Source organism: Rhinatrema bivittatum, chromosome 11 (assembly GCF_901001135.1).
Source record: "Rhinatrema bivittatum chromosome 11, aRhiBiv1.1, whole genome shotgun sequence".
NCBI classification, from domain to species: Eukaryota; Metazoa; Chordata; class Amphibia; order Gymnophiona; family Rhinatrematidae; genus Rhinatrema; species Rhinatrema bivittatum.
The window spans coordinates 58,069,260-58,096,953 of record NC_042625.1 but is presented as its reverse complement, the minus strand read 5'-3'; the positions used below and the strand labels follow the sequence as shown (position 1 = coordinate 58,096,953).

General features: G+C 42.4%; 1 protein-coding gene across 1 annotated transcript in view; it reads left to right on the top strand.

The window, feature by feature from the left end:
- Positions 1-27,694, top strand: part of SUDS3 (SDS3 homolog, SIN3A corepressor complex component) — a 195,851-nt gene that overhangs the window by 67,294 nt on the left and 100,863 nt on the right.

Here is a 27,694-nt window from a genome sequence, read left to right as displayed (position 1 = left end):
TAAATTCTTCTAAGCACAAAGGATGAGTTGGATCTGCGTGTGATTGTATAATGCTGATCTTAAGGTGACCAAACCGGTGGATAAAGCAATGGCAAAAGCCAAAAAGATGCTTGGCTGCATAGGGAGAGGAATGGTCATCAGAAAAAGGTGATATTACCCCTGTAGGGGTCCCTGGTGAGGCCTCATTTGGAATATTGTGTAAAATTCTGGAAAACATACCTTCAAAAAGATATAAACAGGATGAAATCGGTCCAGAGAGTTGCTTCTAAAATGGTGAGTGCTCTTTGTTCTAAAGATTATGGAGATAGACTTAAAGATCTAAACATGTACACACTAGAGAAAAGGCGAAATAGGGGAGATATGATTGAGACATTTAAATATCTCAAAGGTTTCCATGCACAGGAGGTGAGCCTCTTTCAATGGAAAGGAAGCACTAGAATGAGAGAGGTCATGGGATGAGGTTGAAAGGGGGTAGATTCAGGAGTAATCTTAGGAAATATTTATTTACAGAGAGGATTGAAGATGCATTGAACAGTCTTCTAGTGGAGGAGGTAGAGACAAAAACAGTATCTGAATTAAGGCATGGGATAAATACAAATGATCTCTAAGGAAGTGATGGAAATTATAATGGTAAATTAATTGGGTGGATGGGTAGATTGGATGGATCATACAATCTTTTTTTGCCATGTTTCTAGAGTGTTCTAGAGAAGAACTCTAAAGGCTGTAAGTAGTATTACACAGAGCTGAGCAGGATCTTTCCTTACATTGTTAAACAGCATCATACAGTGCAGATGGGTGGAGAGTGGTGTACTTAAACCCTTTTCCCATACAAAATTAAAGAAACCTGGTACTGGTAGCGTTCTGTTGGGATAGCAGGAGGGGAATGAAAGAGAGTGGAGTGGCAGGAGTTAAAGCTTCCTGCTGAAATCTGCAGCTGGAAGTATCGGAGGGAGAAGGGAACCTACAGTCATTCATTTCCCTAAAGGTGGCATGATTAGAATTTGCCTCTGCTGTATTCTCCCCACATAGTAAGGCTTAAGTTAAACAAATATGAAAGATGCAATATAGGACTATTCAGTTTACTTAGCATATCAACTAAAACCATAAAAATAATCTGACAAGATGGGCTGGAAATAATTTTGTGCCATTTGTACTATAGAGGTTAAAATTGGTACAGTAGAACACACAGTACTCGAGGTGATACACCAGTTGATGTTATCATGGAATGGGAGAGGAAAGGAGGACTTGTGAATATTATCAGGATTCAGATTAATGAACAACATTTTAATGCTGCAGACCTACATATCTGCTAGGGATGTGCTATCGTTTCAAAACAACCCTAACTCTTTCGTTTCCTGGGGATTACATCCACCATCAACTAATTAATTGTTATGTTTCTCCACATTCTCCTCCTCCTTTTGGTACCTACTCTGAATAGGTGAGGATTAAGTCCCAGAGCAGATGGACCAGCATTAAACCCCAGTGCAGATGGGCAAGGATTAACCCCAGTGCAGACTACCTATTCTCATCAACCATTAAGCCCTTCCATCCTTACAATCTCCAGCAGTGTATCAATCTAGTTCTCCAGCCATCTGGTTCTTTTATTTCCAGTGGCAGACTATTAAGCTCACTATTCTCCTTACAATCTCTAGCAGCTGTATCACTCTGATTCTCTGTCCATCTAGTTCTTTTATTTCCGGTTGCTGACCATTAAGCTTGATGTCCTGCTTACAAAGGATCATGTTCCCCAGCAGCCAAGCTTTCCTGCATCTATGACCATCTGATTCTTTTGAGCTGGAGCAGCAGAATCCCAGCAACTGAAGCACACCCCTGGCAGAGTGCTTCCCTGTCTGCTGGTCCCCAGCCATCATCCTCTTGCAGGAGGCTTCGTTTCCAAGCTGGTCTGTTTAGTCTGATTCTGACTTAGAAGTGTTCAGTCATAATCCCACAGATGGTTGCTTTGCTCCATTGGTTCTGCGATTCATCTCATACTGAGCAGGATTACTATTGCAACAACACATCAGTAGGGTAAAACTAACCTGTCTCATTACAGTCTAAATCCAACCCACGTTCCCCATTAGTGGGTGAACAATCCAAAGCTTGGTGAATTCTGCTTCACAATGATAAGAAGAGCTGACATTGAAGGATCAAAAAGCGATGTCACTACGAATGCTTGGCTGCCACAAGCCAATTATCCCTGTGGTAACTTTTCTGATACCCCTGCTTAAAACACAAAAAGCAGGATAGTGAAGCCCCACTTTCATGGTCCATATTCATACTGAAAATGAAAGTGAAGCAAGCATTTGCCCTTGTGTGCCACAGGAAATTCCTTACTATGTGTGCCACAGGAGATTCCTGTCCTCCTTGAGCTTGCCTTAGGGTACCTACTTTTACAGTTTGATAGGAATACCGCCCCAGTCATACTCCCCACCTGCCACTTTCCCCGAAATAAGTCACACCTTGAACGCACCAGGTGCTGGGAGCCAAAATAGAGAGTCACTCTGGGCTTGCCTCATTGGGTAAGTGAAAAAAATAAGATTAATGGTATTTTACAATCGACCCGAAGACCTCCCACTTATCCTACACCTCTCTTGTCTCTTCACAATGCCAGATGAGAGTCCAACTCAACAGAGTCTTCTTTCCCTGCTGATTCTGCCAAGCCTGTTCCCTTGGCTGTGGTTTCGCTAGATAGTACGTAGAAACGGTGGGAATCTCATTCATCCATTCAAGCACATTACTAATTAGATGATGAGGCATTTGGCTACTTTAAGAGAGTCATAGTTGCTCCCACTATTTACCTGTGCTTCATTAAATTTCTTCACTTTGACATTCAGAGCACTGCACAAAAATCACATCACATCAACACCAGCTAAGAGCCTTCACGATGCTTTGTTTTAATTAACCAGTTGGATTCCTCTGGTTTGTACCAGTTCGAAGTCAGCTGCTGAGTGCCAGCCGAAGAAGACCACCATAACTGTGGCAATTCACAGCAAGGGCCTAGCTTGCATCCAGAGTCACCAGCATCCGGGGCTGGCATCTCATCCATCTGCAGCGCATGCCAAGCCCTGCTTCGCACCCCAGCCCATCCAGCCTACTCTTAGAGCAAATCCTTATCCAGAAATTACGAATCTAACTTGCCAACTTCCTTTACCTACACTGTTCTAACATGGTAGAGGCTGCACCATTACCCGACTTATACCAGTTGGGTAATAGAAACTAGCCTAGCCTCATTCGGACTTCCATCCAAACCTCCAGCCATTTGGTTACAGGTTTTTTCCAATGAGATTTCTCAAAAAAGGTTCCGAATAAGGTCTGGAAGAGAGAGGTCTCTCTAGTCACCAAATCTGATAGCCCTAGTCCCAACCTTTCAAATATGGGACTTACCTCAATAGACTGGCAGACTCGAAATTTTCTGCCTCGACAGGAATTAAGGGAGGTGGACGCTATTAGCCAGTTAATCCCTTGGCTGCCCTGAAAGTGGGTGTATCTCTTTGGTTCTCAACGTGCCAGCAGCATGAGGCTTGTGGTGTTTGATACAGGAGTCTGGTACCCCTAGAGAATCCACTTTTTCTGCCATCCTGGCCCAGTACTGTTTCATTTTGTTTTGAGTTGAGTTACCTTTATATAATTTGTTCCTTTGCCAGGTGACAGCAGTCAGCCCGCGTTACCTGCAGGTTAGAACTGAGGGACCAGTGACTGGTGAGACATAACAACCCAGTTGATCCAAATTGAGCTTTGGGTTTATTTATATTTGAACCTATAGATTTCATGATGTTTTAAAACGACTGCATATTCCTAAAGTCTGCTTCATTAGAAAGCTTTGTGCAGTTGTCCAGTATTGTAATGTAAACATATAATCCTGCAAGTGGTGAAAAATAACTTGTTAATGAAAAGGTTACTTTCCTTTATAGCTTTGAGGTCAGTTTCATATGCATTGTTACTGTCTGATCTCTGCTGTGCCCTATAAAGGTGCTGCTGGTAGACTGTAAACCTCAGGCAAGACCAGGAATGAATAAAGTTTGTAGTGTGTGCTAGTTTCCAGAGTAAGGAGGAAAAATGTTTTACGTTTTTTAGACATATTTCCTATGGGGAAACTGACCTTATAAGGTCTTCTTGTCTGTGTCTTTTGCTCTCCCTAAAGACTTTTGAATACCATTCAAATTTGTGTCACAGATAATAGAGCATCCATTGATCCCCAGCTCATACTTTTAATGTGCTCTTGACACCCTGACTCTTAGAATCATGTCTTTTTAAAAAATTTCCTGTAAGGAAACAGATTAGTTTGGTTATGAGCATGGTGTGATGTCATTGAGCATTTTTAAAGCTACCCTGCTTAGAACAAGTTAACAGGGAAGGGTTATTTACCTTTTCAAATAATACTAGGCCCTAGGGGACTCTTCAAGGAACTGAGTGGTAGCAGGTTTAAAATAAATGTAAGAAAATATATTTTCTGTTAACACATAATTAAATTGCTGCATTTGTTGCCAGAGGATGTGGTCAAGGTTAATGGTATAGCTGGTTTAATAAAGGTTTGTATAAACTTCTGAAGGGCAATTAACAATTATTAGCTAAGTAGATGTGGGCATAACCACCTTTTCTGGGAATGAGCAACAGGAAAGGAATCTCCCCATTGCTCATTGCCAGGTCCTACAAGTAACCCAGACTGGCCAGCGTTGGATACTAGATGCTGGGCTCAGTGGACCTTTGGCCTGACTCAGCATGGTAATTCTTATGTTCTTATGCCATTGGTTGATAATGAGAATTTTAAAAGCTGCCTTGCCTTTAGTTAGTGCTTGTGGTTACCAACTAACTCACTTTCTTTCCTAGTTTCCATTAGATAAGTTTTCTCTCTAACAGTGTACTTATTATACAGAAATTCAATTAATGAACATTGTCGTAACCATTTGTAAAATTCTGCATCCAATAAGAAAACTAGGCATCAAAAAGTGCTCACACAGTACAAGGGGAGGAGCCAAGATGGTGACATGAACACAGCTGGGCAATTTTTTCCTCAGTGTTTTTTTTAAATTTTTGATAGCACTTTTACTTCAGAATGCCTCCAGAAAGGAAGGGAAGGCTATGTGCTTACCCTTTGGAGTTGTTACCTTTACTGCTGGGACAGGTTTGTTTGGACAATTTTGCCAGTTGTGCAACTTTGATTGTGACGTCTCTGGCCTCGAGTGTCTTCCAGAGTAGCTGTGGGGCACAGCTGTTCTGAGTACCACCTCCATGACCTGATAACTGGAAGTGTTGCTTTCTGATTATGTCAGTGACTTAGTTCTTGAGGGAGAAGCCTCATGGAGGCCTTGTAGCGATACAGCAGTGGAGCACAGAAGCTCAAGTCAACCTGGGGATTCAGAATCAAGGCAAGTAGGAAAAGAGGTATTGGAATAGGACGATCTGTACTCCATTAGGAGGGTGCAGGATTCTCCTCAGTAACTGGCCTTAGGTTGATGAGTGTACCTCTGTCCCCTTGGTCAGGCTGGCTGTGATCACACTGGAGGCCATCTGGTCAGCTCCTTTAAGGCTGGATTTATCTGTATGTGCTTCTGATGTGAGTGTGCTAGTTAAGACTGTGACTGGAATGGCGCACGTTCAAAAAAATCCAGGCTGAGGAATAAAGAGAAGTTTGAAACCATAGAAAAGGAGGTTCAGCCATTAAAGGCTGTGGATACAGCCCTGATTCAGGATAAGATGATATTATCTAGAAAGATGGAACAAATATATAATTTTACCAGTTATCTTTTTTTCCAAGGTTCCTGGTATGCTTGAGAGATACCTTTCATAAATATTTACAAGAAGCCTTGGGCATTGCTCCTACAGCCTTCCTATCTTTTAATAAATTATTCTTCCTTCCTGGGAGAGATACTAGAGAAAATCAAAGGGAAGAACTTGCAGCTCCCCAATTTCTTCAGAGATTTTAAATGTGTCCTCTCTATTGGGAATGTCAAGGAAGAAAGAACATGATAGAGCCACCTTTCTGGTACCTTTTGGTTTTTGAATAGGACCATAATTTTTGCAGAACTCAAGCATTATTTCTGGATCTAAAAATCAGGTTTTATCCAAATATTTCTAGAACTCAGGAGAGAGAAAACAATTTTGGCTATGCAGTGAGCCTGGATGATTTCATGTCTATTGCTTTTTCTTTTTCCTTTATTTTCCTTAGTATTCTTCTATTTCCGATTCTTTCCCCCCTCCTCAGTGTTTGGGTGTAGTTTAAATTGTTTGCCAGGTATTAATCTCCTTATGGAAATTAAATGCTTAGGTTCTCTTTTTTTTTTTTTCCTTTTTTTCTCTTTTTGTAGGTCATATATCTAATATTTCTGAAGCAAGTTATTTCTTGTGATGCTGATTAGTAGAATTGCATAAATATTTAAAAAAAATATGCTTACACATCTTTGTTCCCTTTGCCAGGTGTGTAGCACCATTTGATAATACTATACATTAATTCTTGAATATTTATAGGACAGCTTTCATAGAAGTGTCCTTCAATAAAAAGCGTTTTACCCATGTTAATCACCTACCCCATTTGTGGATTAAAGTATCCATGTAGCTTCACAAGACGAGTACTTTTCCTCGCACTGTAGTGGGGGCATTCCTGGGGCAGGGGAGAAAATGGCGCAGGAAAAAGCAGGTGTAAATCTCTGTGGGTACTTTCTTTCTTAGGCAAGTTTCAAAGTAAAAGTATGTGTATACTCTTTTCTTAGAAAATTGTTTGAAAGACTGCAGGTAAAAATTACCTGCAGCATTGTGGCTAGTTTAATAATTGCCCTTTAAGCGTGGCTGAGTTTTGGGCTAGCTGTGCTGGAAACCATGAATGTTTTTTGTTTTTCTCTTGCGTCACATAGCAAATCCCAAGCAGAACAAAAAAGTCTCCACCCTTGAGTCTGCTCCTGAAAAGCTTCAAGGGCAGAGTTATCAAAATTTGGCTCCTGTTTTTATTTAACCGGCATTGAAAATACTGGGATGTTTTCATTGATTAGATCTGAGTAGTTTTTGCACTAGAGCAGAAATGGAGCAAACCCTTTAATAAATCTGCTGCTCATTTCTTATCAAAAGGAATTATCTATGTCTACGACAGCCTGTTCCGGAGGTTGTGGAGGCAGTTTACATTTTAGTGTAGTTGCTGCATAAGACATACGCTTCATATTTCACTTACCACTATCCAGAAACCAGAAGGTAAGTTCCCTTGACAAGGTACTAAAATGCTTCTTCTGAAAAATTAGCTGGATCTAATTACAATGCTGTTGGTTTACAGAAGTACTTCAGACCGACCGGAGTATATTAACGCTCTAAGTATGCTTGAGGTCAGAGCTGCTGAAATAAGCTCTTGGTTCTCTGCTTCTGAACTTGGTTAGTAGACTGTATCCAGCAATAGGTGTTCCTGATCTTTATTAGGCTACCAGGCACTATATACATAGGTGTTTACTTATCTTTTGATAATTCAACTCACATAAGGCACAACTATCTAGCATTCCCTGGCATGCCAGTTTTGAAAGAGAAGCAGTATTACTGAGTTGTTTAAGTGTAATCCCATTGTCAGAACATGCAATTGTTAATGTATACTTTTTTCCTTTGCTTTTCTCTCATTCCTGAAGTTCTTATCAATCCCAGTTCTGCATAGCACCAGAAAGCTAAAGTGGTTTTCAGTACTGAGAGGGGAGGAGACCCAGGCTCTGCTGTTGATTGATACTTGCACAGATACAGAGCTCTGATAGGAACCATCTGTGTTCCTAAGCTGGAGAATTGCAGCTGTGATGGAATAAAGAATTGGGGAAAACACCTCAAATTCTTTATCTTACCTGTAAGTGTCATCTGTAAATTTAGTGACACATAGAGTTGTAACAAATTCTGATGTGGCAGAAGCCATCCTGTTTCTGGTTTAGGTTGTCATTGAAGAATTTGCCCCGTTAGAGCGTAATTTTCAAACTACCAGTGTGCCTACAAGTAGATTTTTAAAGGGAAAGCTTGCAGCATTCTCCTTTAAAAATTTGGGGAGCACTGGAACTTGTGTACTTGTATATTTTTACTTGCATTTGACCCCCTTCCCCCATGCACATCCTGCTGTTGGACTCTTAAATGTGCTTATTTTATTTTTGGGCCCAGTAGTTTTCTCTTATTCCGTTATACTTTCAGCTGAGTCGGAACCATAGCAGGGATCTGGTGCCATAAGCCTTCATTCGTAACTACCCAGTATATTTTTCCCTTCTTGTTATATCCCTGTTCTTTGCTTAGGCTGACCATCTCGATGATAGTCCTTGGTGAAGGGGTGCACAACTATGCTGTCTTCAGAGCATGCAGGCATGGTTCCTGAGTTGGACATTAGGTGTCACTGTTTTTGCCTTTTCGGCCAACTTTATTTCACATTCTCTCTTAGTCTGTCTTATCAATGTTTTACACTTAACTTGACAATACTTATGCATTTTCTTATTTTCTTCAGATGGCTCCTTCTTCCAATTTATGAAGGATTTTTTTTTGGCTAAAATAGCCTCTTTCACCTCACATTCTAACCATGCTGCAATTGTTTTGTCTTCCTTCTACCTTTCTTAATGTTTGGCATACATCTGGACTTTGCTTCTAAGATGTTATTTTTAAACAATGTCCAGTTTTAACCTTTGCAGCTGCACCTTTCAGTTTTTTTCTATTTTCTTCATTTTATCAAAGTTTCTCTTTTGAAAATCTAGTATTAGAGTTGTAGATTTACATGTTATCCCCCTTCCAGTTATTAGTTCAAATTTGATCGTGTTATGATCACTATTTCCAAGTGACCCCACTACCGTTATCTCTTTCCCAAAATCCTGCATTCCACTAAGAATTAGATCTAAAATAGGTCCTTCTCTCGTCGTTTCCTGAACCAATTACTCCATAAACTCTAACTCTCCCATCTTACTTCTTAGACTTCTGGCATTGGCATACAGACATTTCAAAGTGTGTTTTTTGTTTGTATTAACCTGCTTTTCAGTTGATAGGGTTAATTTGGAATCCTTTAGCTCAGGTGATTCTTTACTTACAGGCATATGGACTACTTTTGCTTTTATTGGAACCTCGCTGTTGGGATGCCTTAATTCTTCTATTTCATTAGTATCCTTCAAAGATACTAATCACTGCTGAGTGATTGTCAGCTTTTCCCCTTGTTCTAGTTTAAAAGCTGTACTATCTCCTTTTTAAAAGTTAGCGCTAGCAGCCTGGATCTACTCTGGTTAAGGTGGAGTCCGTCCTTTCGCAAAAGTCTCCCCCTTCCCCAAAAGGTTTCCTAGTTCCTTATAAAACTGAATCCCTCTTCCCTGTACCATTGTCTCATCCATGCATTGATACTCTGGAGGACTGCCTGCCTCTGGGGACCGGCATGGGGAACAGGGAGCGTTTCAGAGAATCCCACCCTGGAAGTTCTGGATTTCAGCTTTCTCCCTAAAATCCTAAATTTTGTTTCCAGAACTTCCTTCCCACATTTTCCTATGTTGTTGGTACCCACATGTACCATGTCTCTGGGGAGTTCTGTGAGGTGTGGAGGGTAGTTCAGGCACGGAGGGTTAAGAAGCTGTTTGACTAGGCCCCGATCTCAGATTTCTCCCTTTTTGGCGCATGGTAGACCTCAAGGGTGATTTCGCACATTTTTCCTGTGTGCTGTTGGCATGAGCCTGCATGTCCCTATTGCGCATCCGTTGCCAACAGTGCAACGGATGCGCAATAGGGATTCCTTGTTTCTGGCTGCACACCTTGGGCACCTAACTTGGGCGTCCTTTGAGCGTCCGGTTTCAGCAAGCTTACTATACCTGTGTACCTGGACACACATTTTTTGTGCTTCTAGCTGGGCTTGTGTCTATAACTGACAGAGCACTTTACAACCATGGCGCCCACGTTGAATAAGTCTGAGTGCTTATCTATTTGTGCTGCAAGCCACATCAGGACAATACAGCTGGAGCTTTCTTTAAGCTTTTGTCAGCGTTGCCTGGATGTTTGTGGGGATTTACTGCCTTCTTTTTTTTTTTTTTTATTTATGCCATTTTAAAACATTTTTACAAGAATTTCATCTTGTTACACAACAGTAAGTTTACATACAAAAATCCAATAATTAAGAAATCAGGATTCAATATTAAATTCTCTTCTTACATTTATAGTCCACAATAAAGGATCCAGTACTCATAACATTTCTTATAATAGTTATATACTTAAAATAACTAAGTGTTATCACAATTCCAAACGCACTATTTTAAATTTAATTGGGATAATCACTATTTTAAGGTCTCAGTAGAGTTCATTCTTTAATTCAATTTACTATTACTTTATCCTTTAAAAATTCAATCAATTGAAGAGAGGAAAAGAAAACAAAAGAATTACCCTTGTAACAGATAAGACACTTACGAGGGTGTTTTAGAAAAAAGGTAGCTCCTATTTGGAGCACCTTAGCTTTCAACAATAAAAACTGTCTCCTTCTTTTCTGAGTTGATTTAGAAAAATCTGGGTATACTCTTACACTCATAGTTAGAAATTTTTCCTTACTATGTTTGAAAAATAATCTAAATACCCAATCTCTATCAGATTCAAAAGCAATTGTGGTTAACAAGGTGGCCCCCTGAACTAATTCACTGTCTGAGGTCTCTAATATCTTGGAGATGTTTATATTAGACACTAATACATCTGCCTCAGCTGTTTGTGCCTCTTCCTGTCCTCCTACCTTTTCCTGTTTTTTAAAAGCTGGAATATAACAAACCTTAACCAAAGGTGGAATTGATGTTTCTGGAATTTTAAAAATTTCCAGCATATATCTTTTAAACATTTCCTTAGGGGATACGAGAGGTAGCTTTGGGAAATTTATGAATCACAAATTTCTCTTCCTATTAGCATTTTCTAAATTTTCTATCTTTACTTGCAACAATTGATTTTCTTTTACTGCTAAATCTTGAACTGTTTCCAATTTTCTAAATCTTTTTTAAATCTATCAAATTCATTGTGTTTTTTTTTCAATATTCCTCTCCAAATTAACCACATTATCTTGTATATAGTTCACCTTCTCAACTATTGGGTTTACTTGAGCAACCATTGCATTTTGCAAACTACTGCCTTCTGATTTTGCCGACGATGGTCCATCCCCTCGGTCTGAAGGGATTGGGACCGATGGCGACACAACGCTGTATCCCCTCCTTCGGTTGATCCAACTTCTCGCTCTCAGGATGTCAGGTTCGGACGTATGGACCTGTCCTCCTTTTCATGAGTGGAATTCTTCCAGGGATTACAGACATTTCTATAGGAGTGGCCTTTTGAGTCAACTATACCTATTGGTTTAGGTCCATGCACTCAGAGTTCTTCTGTGCCTGCCTTCATGATCAAGTGCTGTGGTGCAGCGCGGCCTGACAAGGCTCGAAAGCATGTGGATCAAGATGACACCAATGATGATAGTGGTAACTTTCCTGTTGAGGAAGGGTAGATTCTCCCAGATTTGTAGCCACATGGAACTCTTCTCCATTTCTTTCATAGAGATGAGTTGCTGAGCTTGAGCTCTCAGACTTTGAAGACCCTCGGAGTGACTGGCACTGACGTCTCTGGGGTACAGAAGCAGGACCCCATTTTAATCTCCCTACACAAGGCCTCATGTTTCTTTCCCCTCCTGGATGCTATTCAGGAGTTGATTAATCTGGAATGAAGTTCGCCAGAGGCATTCTTTAAAGGAGGCTGTGCCTTGGTGGGTTTATACCCTTTGGATCTGCATGCCAGAAAACAGTTGTGATGAATTGCAGGAGGATCTTGCGAGACTGGAAGATTGGGCTTCCAAATGGCAGATGAAATTTAACGTGGACAAGTGCAAAGTGATGCATATAGGGAAAAATAACCCTTGCTGTAGTTACACAATGGTAGGTTCCGTCTTAGGAGTTACCACCCAGGAAAGAGATCTAGGCGTCATAGTGGATAATACATTGAAATCTTCAGCCCAGTGTGCTGTGGCGATCAAAAAAACAAACAATGTTAGGAATTATTAAGAAGGGAATTGAAAATAAAACACGGAGGATGACAATGCCTCTGTATTGCTCCATGGTGAGACTGCAACTTGAATACCGTGTGCAGTTCTGGTCACCGCATCTCAAAAAGGATATAGCTACACTGAAGAAAGTGCAGAGAAGGGCGACCAAAATGATAAGGGGCATGGAATGGCTGCCCTATGAGGAAAGGCTAAAGAAGTTAGGGCTGTTCAGTTTGGAGAAGAGATGACTGAGAGGGATATGATGAAAGTCTACAAAATCATGAAAGACTTGAACAAGTTAATGTAAATCGGTTATTTACTCTCTCAGATAATAGAAGGACCAGGGGGTACTCCATGAAGTTAGCAAGTGACTCATTTAAAACAAATTGAAGAAAATTCTTTTTCACTCGGTGCATAGTTAAGCTCTGGAGTTCATTGCCAGAGGATGTGGTTACAGCAGTTAGTGTACTGGGTTTCAAAAAAGGTTTGGATAAGTTCCTAGAGGATAAATCCATAAACTTCTTTGACTGTAATTAGTAAGTAATAGTAGCTTGTGATCTATCTAATGTTTAGGTACTTGCCAGGTACTTGTGACTTGGATTGGCAACTGTTGGAAACAAGATACTGGGCTTGATTTACCCTTGGTCTGACCGTATGGCATATCATATGTTCCCTAAGGTGGATGCTTTGGTGTGTTCTGTCACAAAATGAATCTCCATCCCAGTAGAGGGAGATGCACCTCTTAAAGTTGTTCAGAATAGGAGAATTGAGGCTATCCTAAAGCAAGCCTTTGAGGCAGTGGCGATGAACTCGCATATTGCTTCTTATTGTTCCCTGGTTGCTTGAGCTACCTTGTGTCTTTCTCAAGACTCTGGTAGTGCTGCTTCAGATAGCAGACCTAAAGTAGAAACGGGGGCTGCCTTCTTAGCTGATGTGGGCTGTGACCTGGTTTGCACAGCTGCCAGGAGATTTGCTTCTGTTATAGTGGCTAGACGAGAGCTGTGGCTATGCAACTGATTGACAGATACTATTTCAAAGTCTAATCTTATTAAGCTGCCCTTCAAAGGATCATGTTTGTTTGGCAGTGAGTCGGAGAAAATGGCAAGCCAGTGGAGGGGAAACCTAGGTCCCTCACTTGCCAGAGGACAAGAAGCCAGTTTCCTGGACCTTTCAGGCAAGTGGCTGCTCTCGAGCCTACCAGGGTATTCGGCCTTATAGGGGAAGTTCTTCCCAGAGAGCCCTTTCCTTTCACAGATCTCAGTCCTTTCACCCCTGAAGGCCTGGGAAGGATGCGGGCTCCAGGGGGGAGAATCAGTGGAGGACCTTTTGTCTTCCCATCCCGAGTGACCCATTTCTTGAAGGGTGTTAAGCATCTTTAACACCCTTTAAAACTTTTGATACCTCTGTAGAACCTTGATTTGGTCCTGGAGTTCCTTGTAGATCTGTCCTTTCAGCCGCTGCATGCTCTTTCCTTGTGACTGCTTACTTTGAAGACAGTTTTTCTGGTAGCAATCTGTTTGAGCTGCAGGCTCTTTCTTGCTGGAAGCCTTTTCTGTGTATGACTCAGGGATCGGTACATATTTGGACTATGCCCTCTTTTTTTTTTTTTTGCCAAAAGTGGTTTTGGAGTTTAATTTGAAACCGTTCTTTTCCCTGCCCATCTTGGACGGGAACACATAAGTGACTTATCTGGCTATCTCTTAGCCGCAGAACTTTGTAGTGGGCAGTGGGCAGATTGGGGCGGTGCTATTTAGCTGGATAATTTATCTGGTTAAGTAGCAATATTTAGACTTAGCCGGATAAGTTGTCCATCTGAGTTAGACTGGCTTAATAGCAGGTCTAAATTTAGAAGGATATAACTTATTTGGTCAAGTAGCGACTTCTGTACGGATATTCGGCGGCATAGCTGCGCTGCTGAATATCCATGTAATTTAGTCAGATAAGTTATATCTGACTAACAGGGTCATTCTTTAAACTGCAATGTGCCTTTATCGCATGTGTTTAGAGCCTTATGGCACGCGATACCGGCCGCATCGTGGCGGTACAATTTAAATCAGGGTGAAGGAGAGGAGTGTGTGCGGAGTTTGGGTGGGATTATGGCCCGGCAGTGCTGTGGGCAATAATGGTTTCCACATTATCACCGGCAGTACGCGGGAAATAGCACCTTTTCCTGTGGCACTGTGTGGCCCGGCCGCAACCGTGGCTGCTGAAAATGCACTGCTGTGATGTGGCCAGCTGCATACTTTTGCTCTCCCGCCTCTTTTTCCCCCGCGGGCCATCATTCCGCTATATTTATAGCAGAATGATGAGTCCCAGGGTAAGTTACTTAGCCGTTTAGGATTAAAATATATATCTCACTCTGTGAAAATGAGACCTTTGTGTGCTACCTGTGTGCTATTGTACTATGATTTTCCATTCATTTTATTGGCTAAAGTTACTTTTTTTACACACAGTATTTTTCAATTTAAAAATACAGAGCTTGGGTTGGAGCTTTCCACAGTTGTCATTAGATGGTGGGATGGACAGTCTTGCCTCATGAGAGTTCTGAAAGACTCATCCTGAATTTGTTCTATTTTCACTCCATAAATGCTTCCTGTTAAAAAAACAAAAAAAACAAAACCCAAAACAAAACAGGATTTTAATCAAGATATATGTTGACAGGAAACATCTTGAAAACAAGTTTCTTTAATGGTGCAGTATTATCCACTGAAGAGTTCCATAACCCTGGCAGAAATGCAGGCCATGCTGCCTGTTTTTGATGGCCATATATAGCTGGAGAGTAACGTTAGCACTGTTTGAGGTGAGACGACAAGCAATTAGAGAGCAAAATTTCCAGTCATGTGTGTTCAATCTTGAATTTCTCCCAGATAAATATATATGCCCTTGATGTAGGCTTATCAGCACAATAGTCAGCTGAGTCAGCAAATTATCAATGTTGGTTGCTTTGAAAGTGATATTTTTTTGTAGTTGAAGATTTGTTTTTATGTGAGGAATCACTATAGTCTAAGCTCTTACCCAGCATTACTAATTAAAATTTGATTAGATTCTTTTGATTCCTCAATTTCTCATGTCTTTGAGTACTCTGGTTGTTACAGCTGTAATGCTCTAGGAGTGAAAAATTGTGTTATCTGTTGAAGCCTCGTCTCATTGCTTATTCCTAAATGTGCCCCACATGGTTTTCAAACTATTCATTGCACATTGCTTTACAGGAAAATCTGTGAATATACCTTCTGAGGTTTTTCATAGATAGGCTATATAGCGTATTAGGGATTTTGTTGTAGATGTGCTGATTTTGCTGCAGATTTGAATAGATTATCTGAATTTGCAGGTGTTAAACTGCTGGAGACTCTGATAGAGTGCAAATACTGGAAGGTTTTCTTAAGCCTTTCTTTCACCAAACTTTAATCCCATGATTTTCCAGAAAAGAAATAAGGGAGCTGTTTGAAGTGGACAAAATCTTGTAAAATACTGTGTATGTAAGTATTTTTTTTTTTATGAGTTACTGTTTTATTGAGGTTGACCATCTGAAACAGTAGGATAAATAACAACCTTGGGTGTAGGCACAATCATTTATGTTGTATAAAAGGGGGAAAAGGCCCCAAAAAGCGATGGCTAATACAGATGATTTAACAGCATAATCTGATAAGAGGTGCTAATTTGGTCTCTCCTCAGCATTTTGTTTTTCTTTAGTTCTTGGTTCCTTTTTGACTCTTTTATGGCTATAAGGAAAAGGAGGAGTTGTCTTCTGTCAGCTGAGAACAACCAGATGTCTCTTCTTGTCCTAGTGAAGAGAGGAATGCTGAGGTTAGATAGGGAGGCAGGGTCATTGTCTTCCAGTCTGACCTTTGCCTTGGGTCTGTCCTCCAGCCCTGAACTTGCACAGCTTTCTAAATGTTAGAGACAGTGAAAGGTGTCTCATTCTTACTGTGTAGAAGATGTTAGTGTACTTGCATTATTGTCTTCTATCCCCAGGAATCGATGATGGCAGCGTCTGTCCCAGATGAGGCGTTGGCTGCGGTGGCTGACATAGTTACCATGTCAGAGGAGAGATTGTTTTTTTGCCTTTTGGTGAATCCTGAGCCCTGCTTTGGTATTGGTGGGGAAAAGCCCTGGGAGTATCAGGGCAGTGTGGAGAGTCCCAGAGTACACATTAGACACTCCGGAAACATTGAAGGTCTCTGGAGGAGTGTTGACAGTTCCAGTTGCTGGGGATTGTGTTGTGCAGTGCTGGTTTGCGCGTCTGGGAGTTGAGCACATCTTGGTTTCTGGAGTAACATAGAGTCCCATGGATTTTGCTATTTGAAGCTGCAGTCTGCTGGTGGGACACATGGGGAAATAGTAGGCATCAATGTTCAGGTTGAGACATGGCTATAGCAGGAGACAGTCTAATATAAGGAATTTGAAATTGCATTTTGAAGATCAAAAGGATGACTTTTGGGATTGTCACCTCAATAGATTTCTTTAGATATTTTGCTGAAAGCCTTTTGTTGGCTGGTAACTTTTGTCATTGCAAAGATGAATTTGAGCATAATGGTATTACAAAATCTGAATAATGTATAGTATCTGTAAGGTTGCAAAAACTGACTATTTTATTGTATAGATGGTTCTGAAATGTGATTTATTTTGTTTTTGATATATTTGATTTTATATTTTAAATGTTTTTATTGTGAACTGCTATGATTGTTAATTCAGAATGACGATATATAAATAAATATGAAATATGTTTTGTGAAAAGGTGGAGGGGGACCTTACTATAAAAGGTTTACTTGTTGAATCTAAAGTTTAATCTATGCAGAATACATGTGATATATTAATTTAAGATAATATAGTACATTGTTACAAGCTAGAAGCTACCCAGAATACTTTAAAAAAAAAAAACAAACCAAAAAAAAAACCTTGTCATTAGTTATTTTTCCTTGTGTGGAAAATTCCTCCAGAGTTGATTTATTTCAAAGTTTTATTTGAGGGATGTTCTTGAGGTATTGGAGACTGCTTTGTGAACGTTGATACATGCCTACTATATACTGAACAAGAAAAGCTGTAGGGTCATATATAAAGAATGCTGATTGATATATAGTGGCTATAGAAAGTCTACACTCTCTTCAAAAATGTTCTTTTGTTGTCTTTATCATCTGGAAAAATGTATTAAATCAATGTTTGATCCATGTATCCATACATTCTATCCCATAACTACCAAGTCAAAAATATATTCCAGAATTCCTTAGAAAATGAAGTAGAAATAAAAACATGGAATAGCTTGATTGCATAAGTGTCTTACTTCCCTATCTTGGACTTCTATAGCAGTCCAAAATACATAAAACTCTGATGTAATGATTTGTCTACATTATATCAGACTCCAACTGTTCTAAATTGTACTGATTTGCATGGTGACTGGATAAATGCAGCAGTTCAGGTTGGTTCTTGCTGCTGGGTGGTGCATTGCAAAGCAAACACTTAACCATGAGCACCAAGTAGCAAAAGGTGTATGACGCTACTGGAACCCTGGCATAAATCAGGCCATCCCTCCACATTGGGTGACCAAGTAATGAGACTGATTGAGGAGGCAATCAAGATTCCAGTGGCAACTTTGAAAGAGGTACAAACTTCCATGGCCAATATTAGCCAAAGTGTGCATGTCACAACAATTTCACAAGCACTCCACAAATCTAGCCTGTATAGTAGGGTGGCAAGAAGGAAGCCCATGTTGAATCTCTTTTGAAGTATGCAAAGGAATACTAGAGATACTGTAGCCATGGGCAAAAGAGTTTGAGGGCTGATGAAACTACAATAGAACTTTTTGGCCTGAATGCAAAGCATTACATTTGGTGCCAACCCAACACGGCACATTACTCATAGAACACCATCCCTATTGTGCAGCATGGTAGTGGCAGCATCATGTTATGGGGATGTTTCTCATCTGGGAGTCTTGTCAGGATAAAAGAAACAATAAGTGGAGAAAAGTTCTTGTGAAAAACGTGCTGCCCTCTGCAAGAACGCTCAAATTGGAATGGGAGTTTACCTTTTAGCATGACAGTGACCAGAAGTACACAGCCAAAGCTATATAGTGGCTAAAGAACAAAGAGAGAAATGTCCTCGAGTAGCCTAGTCAGAGCCCCCAGCCTCAGTCGAATCTATAGAAACATACATAGAAACATAGAAATGACGGTAGAAGAAGACCAAATGGCCCATCCAATCTGCCCAGCAAGCTTTCACACTTTTTTATTTCTTTTCTCTCATACTTATCTGTTACTCTTGGCCCTTATTAGTAACTTTTTGGTTCTAGTTACCTTCCACCCCCGCCATTGATGTAGAGAGCAGTGCTGGAGCTGCATCTAAGTGAAGTATCTAGCTTAATAGGTTAGGGGTAGTAACTGCTGCAATAAGCAAGCTACTTCCACACTTATTTGTTTACCCAGCCTGTGCCATTCAGTCCTTGTTGGTTGTTGTCTGAATATAATTCCTCTTTTCTTTATTCCCATGACTTAAACACTGCTGTCCATCAACACTCCCCAAAGAACTTGATAGAGCTTGAATATTTTGTAATACAGAATGGTCTAATATTGACAACATTGTTGGAGACCTATCCCAACAGACTTGCATCTATAATTGCTGCCAAAGGGGCTTCTATCAGGTATTGATTCAGAGGGGTGATGACTTATTCATTTAGATTTCAGTTTTGTTTTTTGGATACATATATGCTTTGGCCCAGAAAAATGTGGAGTATAGTGTTTTGGGTGGAAAATAAATCCTTATTTAAATGCATGCAAGTCTGATGCACTAACACAACAAAATGGGAAAAATGTTCAAGGGGCTGTAGATTTTCAATAGCCACTGTATCTGTTATGGTTACAAATCTGGAAAAATTGTTGGGAGATATCTTCTAAAGTTTACTAACAGGTTCCTTGAATGAGGCAACCCTATTGGTTTCTTTTTTACTGAAATATGATTGTAATTGGATTTTTAAACTTTATTTTCCTGAACATGATTAAAATGGGGTCAAGTAGTCAGAATTTTCCCAGATGTGATACATTTGGCTCCTAGTCCCTAGGAAACATACTTGTTAAGACCTCTGATGACTGCATTGGGTGCATCTTTTTTCCTGAATTAGTTGTGTAAGTGTTAAGTTATTTTCCAGCAAAATACTTAGTGTGTTTTTTGTAAACCTAACCAGCTTTTACTTTTTATAAAAAGCCATCAACAACGAAAGGTTTATGTTGTGGTGGGTGATTCACAATTTTTTTTTGAGGACTGAATTTATAGAAATTTATTTTAATTTGAATAGAGCATTCTGGTCTGTATAATATTCTTTTTCTATCTTGGAAACCCCCAGATAAGTGAGCTTTTCATTATTTTGTATGCAATTAATTTATCTAGTTTCCTTTATGATGTTATATGAAATGTTTGCGTCTCTTTATAATTTAAACAGTTCTATAAATCTGGGGAAAAGTACAATCCTCAAATAAAGGATATAACGTAAGAAGTGCTATGCTGGGTGGGACCAGTAGTCCATTGAATCCTGCGTCCAGTTTGGATCAATAGCAAGTACCCAGCAAATCCTGATGGGGAGATCCATTCCATGTTGCACACTCCAAGAAATAAGAGGTAGTGATATAAGGGATATTAAGGGAATTTAGAGAAGTTCTGGCAGCTCTGCTGTCTGACCTTTTCAATGCTTCTTTAGATTCAGAAATTGTTCCAAAGGACTGGAGACGGGCAGATGTGGTCCCTCTTCACAAAAGTGGAAGTAAGGAAGAGTCTGAGAACTGCAAGCCGGTTAGTCTAACCTCAGTGGTGAGTAAATTAATGAAAACTCTACTAAAAGAAAGGACAGTGCAGTTTCTGGAATCCAGTGGATTACAGAATCTGAGGTAGCATGGTTTTCTCAGATGTAGGTCTTGTTGGACGAATATATTCAATTTCTTTGACTGGGCATCTATAGAGTTAGATTGGGAGAGTTTTGGCTGGCCACGGAACAGCCCATGATCTGCCACACTCACCCCTGGCTCTCCATGCCATCAAACAGCCGAAAATGTCAGGTCCCTGGGGCCTTCCTAGGTGTGTGCTTGTACGGCGAGGTGCCTCTCTGCTGGTGCTCCTTAATGACATCATCCAAGCTGGTATTTAAACCTTGGTGCTACAGTGACCTGATGCTTCAGCAACAGGTCCTCTTGCCTTGCAGTGCGTGTTGGTACTCCTGTACCTCATCTCTCTGTTCCAGTTCCTGCTATCCTGCCTTGCCTGGTTGTGACCTTGTCCTGCTCTCTGTGTCTTTCCCTTCCTTCCTCCTTGCCCCAGTTCTTGTTGCTTTGTCTTATCAGTCCTGCCTGTCTTGTCTCTTGATATCTTGTCTTTGTCTGTCTTGGCCTAACTTCCAGTTCTGACCCCTGCTTTGCATTTTTACTTCTCTCTGGTTCGCTGCCTGCCTTGAACCTTTGCCTGGATCCGGAAACTGTCTTCTTGCTGCCTGCCTTGGCCACTAACCACTAACCTGCCTTGGCCACTAACCATTTAAGTTATTTTCATGTAATGATATAATCATGTTGTCTACTATGCATTCTTTGTTCCTCTTCCTCCTGCCTATCCTTTAACTAGTTATACAGTTATCTCTCTAAGCTCCCGCTATCCCACCCCACCCTGTTTTATGTAATTTCCATCTTCAGTTTGATGTAAACCGATATGATGTTCACACTAATACTGGTATAAAAAAGTTTCTAAATAAAATAAATAACCATACCTGGGCTTTCTTTGACCATGCCTTGAGGGACCTCGTTTAAGCTCTGCCGGTCCCCGGAATCCAAAGGATCAACTCATGGGGAACAGAGCTGGTACAGGTGAAGCTCTAGCTCCTGTCTCAGCAAGGGGTGTCTGTCAGCTGTCAGCCTGGGCCTAGTGGGTTCCCTTACTAGGCTACGTCAACTACAACACAGTCTAGGGTCTCACATCTGTGACAGAGAGTTGTGTAACTGGTTTTCAGCAAGGCCTTTGACATGATTCAGTGTAGGTGACATAAAAAAAATGAACACCCCAGGTGCAGGCCCTAAAATGACTGACTGGGTTAGAAACTAGTTGCATGAGAGGTAACAAAAGGTAATAATAAACTGAATTCCACTTCAGTCAGACCATTCTATATGAATGGGTTATGCACGCCAACAAGCAAGCAATTTGCTTTCCAGAAGGGGTAAGAGGGCTAGAACCCAGTCTCTGGACTGGAAGGTCCTCTGAATTGTGAGACAATTGTAAGCCTGGGCTTGAGTGGTCTGAGCCTTCTCTAAGCACAAGTGGGCGGGCTGCCTGGCTTTCTTTAGGTGCTCTTGCACCCATATAAACATAGTCCACGAGATTCTTTCTGGTGATTTCTTCATTCTCCCATGTCCCTTGAACCACATCTAATATGCCTCTTGGTCTTCTACCATATGAAAGCTTGAAAGGTGAGAAGCCTGAGGAACCTGTGCTAGCTGCATGACTTTCTGGAGATAGGACTTGGGAACTAAGAGTTGTTCTCCCTCCACACTCCCCTTTACGACTTGGGTATAGCAAGTCTCTTTTCATTATGAAATACGGAGAATCTGACAGTCACTGGGGCTTCCGGAACCACCTTACACCTACCCTCTGTAGGTGCTCCCTAGCGCATTTAAAAGACTTGTTGACCCTCTGGGCCCATTTAAAGTCACCTGATTTACCCTCCTTTTCACATTTAATGGAGGCGAGCATGAGATTCGAGTTGGCTGGCAATTCTTCCTCTTGACTCTGAGGTAGCTGCCCCTTTGGGCTCTTAGTCATATGCAAAATTATATTTGTCCTGTCTCCATTGCCTCCATGATTTTTGCAATTTTGATCCTTTAGGCAACAAGCCCATATCCTCTATGGGGAAGAGGTCAGGGAATGGTATCGCCTCCTTGATGGTGGTGGGTGTCTCCATTGTGAGCACTGTCCAAAGATTGTTGAAGTTTGGGCAGTCTCGCTCAATTAGGACAAAGTAGCGGAGGCATGGCAGAATCCCCACTTCTATTTTATCGTGGCCATTGGGTGTCTTTAATGCCAGTTGGCAAGTTGGATATTGATTGTAGTCGCCATATATGCAGGTCAACAGTATAACATTCGCATAATTAATTTGGACCCATTTCACCAACTCACGTCGAATGAGGGTCTTCATGCTTCCCAAATCTACCAGGCCTGTGTTGGGACTCCATCTATTTCTAGAGAAATTACAAAAGTGCCGGTTTCTTGCTGGGGAATGTCCACAAAATGACAATAATATGGAGTCACACAGTATTAATGTCATTAGCTGCTGCTTCACGATATCCACATTCCTGGGCAAAATGGCCGCTTTTTTCACAAGCGAAACATGGGGGACTCTCCAAGTTAGGCCTTGGGGTTACGACTCACGTTTGGCCGGTTCTTCTGGCAACCGGAGCCTCTGAATCTTAGGATCTCATCAGTCTCTACTCCCGTCCCATACCTTCTCATGAGAGCGTGGTGTCTATAGAATAGAGTGAGCCTGGTAGTAGGCCTCGACCGCTTCTAAGGCCTTCTCCATCATCAGTTACAGTAGTTAGTATGCCCACTGCCATATGGGCCATCCGAGGCCATCTAGGAATTGCTTCAAGAGAATTGTCTTGGAAACCTCCTTGTCAGTCTTCCCCTCTGGGTGGAGCCACTTTCAGGCGACATCAGAAAGTCAATGGAAAAGGCTTCTTGGATTCTCCCCAAGCTGCAGTGAGCTGCAGAACATTTTGAGAAGTTTCAGTTGCTTCTAGATTCATATTTGATGGAAGGCGAGTATCAGGACAAAGGGAAGATGAGTTTCCCGAAGAGGTATAATGAGAATCAATGCCAAGCTTGCAGATCCTGATAAAGGACTTGTGCCAACAGGTAGCATAAAACCTTCTATAAGATGGCTGGATCAGGAGAGAAGTAATGAGTTTAGATGGGAAAAGCTACACAAACCCTTTTCTCTTTCCTTTTCTCTTCCCATGCAGCTGCTAAAGGAAAAATACAGAGTACTTAAAATCCAGCAATTCTTCAAACAGGCCAATATTCCCAAAGGGCTGCATACCTCTGCTACATCCAGTTTATAGGCATCTCGTGCCGATGACATCAGATGCCCATTCCTTAGGTAGTTCCCAGAAATGCTAGAACAGAGGTAAAATTCTCCATGGCAGATGGAAAGGAGCTCCACACAATAGGCCAGACTTGATGTCACACTCTCTGCAGCCCCCCATACAGATATTTTAAAGTTTTTAAATTTGTATTTCTATTTTTCCCATTTCAATCATGTATTTCTGTTTCTACATGGTTAAAATATGGATATGTCCCTACAACCTGCTTATTATCAAATGTTTTCTATTGATAAGCAGGCTGAATTAGTTAGGCCCCACTCTCAGATTTTTCTTTTTCGCTGTGTGATAGGCTACGGTGGCGTTTTTCATGCTTTTTCCTGCACATAAGGCTGCCCTCTTAAGTTCCATCAGTTTATGCTTGTACACCTACTTGGGCATTCACAATCACGCGCTTATTTACAAGTGCTATATGAGCGTCATGGTGGGTGCTTAGTTTTTGTGCGCTCATCGAGCCACAGTGTTCAGTGTCTAATTTTTGGGTGCCTAAATTTTGGGCACTAGTTTTTGCAGTGCAAACACAGCTGGGCACACTCTTATCAAACACCTGTTAAAGTGTACTGACAGACTGATGATGCCTATAGCAAAGAAGCCTAAGCACCTTACCCTTTGTGCTGCTTGTCATATTCGGGCATCCCAACCTGGTGTTTCCTCAAACTTGTGTCAGCGCTGTTTGGAGGCTCAGGGGGAATTGCCTTCGTCTGATTTTACTAAGCCCAGTTCTTCCGAGTCTGATGCGGGAATGGGAAAAGAGGTGCCAGAGGGGTTGCCTGATTTTGGAGCTCAACTAACTGGTTTGTCAGCAAGGAAAGATAGTTCGGTTGGCACAGGACAGAAGCCCCCTCATTTTGGCATGGATCCCTCAGACTTTTCTTGGGTAGAATTTTTTCAAGGACTGCAGTCTTCTGTTTTTTTCAGGTGCAATCCTCTGCCCCAGCCAATCTTTACAGGTCAGGATCACAGGCAGCGGAATCCCGCATATGTGGTGATGCGGGTAAGTGTCTGAGTATGCCTAGATTTGCTTTGGGCCTCCCTGACAGGGACCCAGGTGGCACGGATGATGAAGCTCATTCTTACTCCCTGGAGGATGGGGAATTTCCTCTGGGATTGGAGCCATATAGAACTATGTTACGGTTCTTTCATAGAGATGTTACCGGTTCTGATTTCCCAGACATTGAAGATGCTGGGAGTACCAGGGGCTGAATCCATGTCTGAGTCAAAGAAAGATCCCATTTTGATTTCTTTACATAAAGCCTCATGTTTCTTCCCTATTATGGAGGCTATTCAAGAATTGATTTATCTTGAGTGGGGCACACCAGAAGCTAATTTTATAGGGGGACGAGCCTTGGAAGGACTATACCCCTGGATCCAGCTACGCAAAAGCAATTGCGCTTTCCAAAAGTGGATGCGCTTGTGTGTGCCATTAGCAAGTGGACGACTATCCCCGTAGAAGGCGGAGCGGCCTTGAAGGATGCACAGGATAGGAGATTTGAGGCCATCCTTAAGCAGGCTTTTGAAGCAATGGCAGTGAATTTGCAGATAGCTTCTTGTTGTTCCCTGGTAGCTCACTCTTGTTTAGTTCTCTCTCAGGAGGTCGATGAATCTGGTGTGAATTCCTTGGCAGCGATGGAACCAACTCCCGGCTCCCTGTCCCCTTCCCTGGCACTGCCAACTCCCGCGCCCCCCCCCCCCCCCCCCCCCGCCTCTGTACATAGCAAGTTTGAAACTGAGAACTTATTTACTGTTAGTAGACTTTTTATGTAAAGCAAGTTTTTCTTTATAGTTACTTGGTTAATTTGTTATATTGTATCATGTCACCATAAGGCTCGCCCTTTGACATCCTGTTGTATGTAAACCGGCGTGATATTTCGAATCGAATGTCGGTATAGAAAAATAAATAAATAAGATGCGAGTTGCAATTTGGTCCGCACTTCGACCAGAGGGTTGGCTTCGGTAATAGTGGCCAGGCGTGAGTTATGGCTGAGAAATTGGTCGGCTGATACAACCTCCAAATCTAACCTTATGAATTTGTCCTTTAAAGGCTCACTTTTGTTTGTGAGTGAGCTGGAGAAAATGGCCAATAAGTGGGGTGAGTCCTAGGTTCCTTAGTTGCAGAGGATAAGAAACAGTTGCTGTGCTCCTTCAGCATGAGAGATTGTACTAGGGATGCAAATGTTTTTGACTCTACATGGGGGTGGCCTTTCAGAGAGATCGACCCTTTCGTCTCAGCAACCCAGACAGGATGCAGGCTTGGGTAGTGGAGCTCCCCCCAAGCCTCCCAATGAAGGTGTGCCGACCCACCCCCCCGGGAACAGGAGATAGGGGTCGCCTCTCTTTTTTATCAGAAGTAGGTCAACATCACATCAGACCAATAGATTCTGGAGGTGATAAGAGATTGGCTATGCACTGGAGTTTCGCAGTGTTCCACTGGATGTTTTCATGATGTCTCCCTGCATTTCTCCACAGAAGAGACATTCGGTGGAGTGTACATTGTCAAGACTCCTCAGCCTGTGGGCTGTGGTTCCAGTGCCCATGTCTCAAGAAAAAAATGGGCCAAGAAGGAGGGCTCTTTTCGCCCCATCCTAGATCTAAAAGGGGTCAACTGTCATTTGAGGGTGACTCGTTTTCGAATGGAAGCCTTGCGATCGGTGATAATGGCAGTCAGTCGGGAGAGTTTCTGACGTCTCTGGACTTGTCCGAGGAGTACCTGCATATTCCCATCTGGCTAGAACAACAACGATTTTTGCGTTTTGTGGTTTTGGGTCATATTTGTTTTGACCATTGCCTTTTGGTTTGGCCACTGTGCCCGGAACTTTTCCCTAGGTTATGGTGGTGGTGTTGGCAGAATTGAGGAAGGATGGGATTCTGGTACACCTGTTCTCAGACGACTGACTGATTTGAGCCAAGAGTCTGAAAGAGAGCCTTCTGGTCTCTCACAAGGTGATCTCCTTGTTGCAGGAGCTAGGTTGGGTGGTGAACCTGGCCAAGAGCAATCTTCAGCCATCACCGTGTTCGATTCGACATGAAGCAGGGCAGGGTGGGGGGCCGTACTCAGAAGCTGATGGCACAACTCCATCTATTGACGAACACAATGGGCCGGATTTTAAAAGCTCTGCGCGCGTAAATCCGGCCGGATTTACGCGCGCAGGGCACTCGCACGCCGGTGCGCCTATTTTGCATAGGCCGCCGACGCGTGCACAGCCCCGGGACTCGCGTAAGTCCCGGGGCTTCGTAAAAGGGGCGGGGAGGGGACGTGTCCGAGGGTGGTTCGGGGCAGGACCGGGGGGTGGCACCGGCCCAGGGGCATGGTCGAGGCCTCCGGACCAGCCCCCGGGTCGGGTGATGGTGCGCCAGCAGCCCGCTGCTTTCGGCAGGCGTAAATCTGCCAACAAAGGAAGGGGGGGTTAGATAGGGCCGGGGGGGTCGGTTAGGTAAGGGAAGGGAGGGGAAGGTGAGGGGAGGTGGAAGGGAACAGGCAGCGCGCGCCGGGCTCGGCGCACACAAGTTGCACAAATGTGCACCCCCTTGTGCGCGCCGACCCCGGATTTTATAAGATACGCGCGGCTACGTGCGTATCTTATAAAATCCAGCGTACTTTTGTTCGCGCCTGGTGCGCGAACAAAAGTATGCGCTCGCGTAAATTTATAAAATCTACCCCAGTACGTACGACAGTGTGGTCTTATCTAAAGGTGCTTGGATTGATAGCGGCTACCCTGGAGGTGGTGCTGTAGGTCAGAGTGTGTATGCATCCTCTTCAGCGCCCTCTGCTGTTTGTTAGCGCCCACAGTCTCAGGACTATTCAATTCGGCTTCATCTACTGATGGAGGTCTGCATACACCTGCAGTGGTGGTTACAAGCCAATCATCTACAAAAGAGGGTTTCACTAAGATCGCCAGACTGGCTAGTACTCATGAGAGGTGCGAGCCTCAAGGTTTGGGGAGCTCATTGTGAAGAACTGACGGTGCAAGGGTGCTGGAGTACAGAAGAGTCTCTCTAGAGTATCAATTGGCTGGAAGCCTATGTGGTCTGGTTGGCCTGCTTGCAATTCAGCGACCGATTGCAGGGTCGAGCGGTCTAGAAAATGTCGGACAATACAATGACAATGGTTCACATCAATCAGCAGGGAGGAACCAAGGACCAGCAAGTGTTCTGGACCTACTGGTGACTTCTCACAATGTGAAGGTTCCTCACTTCTACAGTCGCAGGAGAGATGAAAAGTCCTTGGGTATTGATGCCCTCGTGCAAGAATGGCTGGAGGGCAAGGTACTTTGTCTTTCCTCCGTGGCCCATGTTGGGTTGAATGATTTGGAGAATCAAGAATCATACAGGGATGGTGCTTCTGGTGGCACCAAATTGGTCCAGAAGACCATGATATGCAGATTTGCGAAGGCTCCTGGTGGACTCTCCCCTCTGATTTCCATCTCACAGGGATCTGGTATGGCAGGGGCCTGTGCTTCATGAAGATCCAACTCTATTTTGTCTTAAGGTATGGCCCTTGAGCTGGCTTGGTTGCTGAAGCATGGATATTCTAGTGCAATGATTGCCACCTTACTCCGCATGAGAAAGTTCTCCACTTCCATAGCCTTTGTGCGGGTTTGGTGAGTGTTTGAGGCTTGGTATG